The following is a 2,155-nucleotide window of genomic DNA, read 5'->3' as shown; positions in this document are numbered from 1 at the left end:
CGCTGCCGCCTGTTCTCCATCTTACCGCGCTCCGGATGATCGACACCAGACACCTTCAGCTGGAGGCGGCCAGCGCGGCGGCAAGGGCTGGCTGGCTGTCCCGTCCGTGCGCCGTGGTCACGAATTGGTGGGCCTCTTTGATTATAGCCCTGGCGGAAGCGGAATTTAGTCGAGATTTAATGCTTGTTTAAGAAATGCCGGTGGCCTGCGCCGTGCGTCCAGTGCGTCGTGGTTTGGTGGCTTGGCGCGTCGACTGAGCTCGTTTACACTTCCTAAGAACTCGAACTCGGAGCGGCCCTAAGAACGGGCTTCCTTTTCGGGCTTCCTTTCCGACAACAGCTTGCTTGCGGGCGTGCTGTGTGGTTTGTGGTTGTGCGGGCGCGCACGAGCCCCTGGGACGGTGGAGAAGGATTAAGAGGGGTGTGGAGTGCCGGTGAGGTACAGGAAACACAATCCACCGGAGGCCACGGAGCACACAGGCCCGGTGTATTGCCGAAATCACCTCGAAATCGGACCTGTGGACCAAGGTATGCGCCAGGTTTGCTGGAAAGCTGTTATTAGGACTTCGCTGACTCTGGTACCGGCAGCGTAGGCAGAGTTTGTGTTGGCCACTTTTTTCGGAGGGGAATCTTTGGATTGAGAAAGAATTTTCCCCTCAGGCGGCAGGCGATGGAGCTGTGGTACATCAGAATAAAAACCGGAGAATACCGAGGACCGAGTCACGTTGAAGCATTGAGCTCTCTGCTTGTGCGTTGTGAGCAAATGCAGGCCACCGGACCACCATTAAAGGGACTACTGACCTCCTCGCTGACGACAATGTGTACATGAATGCGTAACAGTATTGATTGCTCTGGCCATAGTCCCCCCCCATAAACGGTTGTCTAATTACCACCAACCGACGCTCGTCTCAAGCTGGAGTGTAAAAAAATGACTCCACACGCCCCATCTCCCATCGTGGTCTCGTATAATTGTTCGAACACAGTTTTATTAGCGCGGAACAGTTTTATGGCCACTTTGTTTACCACGGAGCAGCTGAGCACGTGCGGGGAGGGCTGTCGCTGGCAATTAGCAATCCAACAAATGCATTTTTGGCGTTTCATCCCGAACCGACACCGAAGGCATCGAAGATTCGGTTTTATGAAAGGGCACAGGCGCGTCATAATGCGAGCAGCAGCATAAAGAGCGAGCGAAAGATGATTTAATGCTCGGTCACCACGCGGCCGCCATTGCTGCTAGTGTGGTTTAGTGAGATCGATCATTAAGCTTGTGTCCTGGTGCGTCGACGACGACGACGACGACGATGAGTACGACCATAAAACTCTCTTCCTGATCCTTAATCATGATGTTCACCTGCATCACAGGCCACCTTCCAGGGGCCACAAGGGGCAGGTGATTTTCAAGGAGAACGCAACTAGGATCCTTCCTCCTGCAGAGGCGTCCTGCGTCGTCCCTTGGTTCGAATCCCTCAAGCTGCTCAAGATGATAATTGTTCCTGTTATGCTGCGGCGAAGAAAGAGAGATCGTACGGTGCTCCCATTAGAAAGGTGCGTTCCGGGAAATAGGTCGGTCGCTCGATCGATCGATATCCTGCGATGCGTCCTGATGCATCGAATTCTATTGCCGCGTGCGCGCAAGGTGCATTCTGGAACACTCCACTCCACTCCACTCCACTCCGCTCTCTCTTTCTCTTCTTCTTTATCATTCAAATTCGTTGTGCCTCATCGAACGCACACGAACGCCCTGTGCGAGTCTGATGAGTCTGTGGTGGCATGCGGTCTAATGTCTGCAGTCCCGTCCCTGGCTGGTCCCAGACAAACACGCAACTTCGTTTAATATTCCAAACGTCGGGCACCCCCGGTGCGAGTGCGAGGCAGACTGAGGTAATGATGAATTTGCGTTTGGATCGCGCGGATCCGTTCCTTCCATCGTCGCCGCCGTCGCCTTTTTCGTGGCATGCACCCAAGTCAGGGCAACAATCGGGGACCTTCGCTTATGGGCTAATGGGAAAGGGAACTATATTAAGTTCGTTCGCTCGTGCTCGTCCGCAGGTCCATTGTCTGGTTGCTGTTCTCTTCGCGACGCGCGGAGTTTCCTCCAACGGTAGCCAACGGCGCACCACGAGCGCGGCACGCACTCAAATCGCCGGTTTTTATGC

Source organism: Anopheles aquasalis, chromosome 2 (assembly GCF_943734665.1).
Source record: "Anopheles aquasalis chromosome 2, idAnoAquaMG_Q_19, whole genome shotgun sequence".
Taxonomy (NCBI): Eukaryota; Metazoa; Arthropoda; class Insecta; order Diptera; family Culicidae; genus Anopheles; species Anopheles aquasalis.
The sequence above is the reverse complement of the archived record's forward strand: the minus strand, read 5'-3'. Positions refer to the sequence as shown.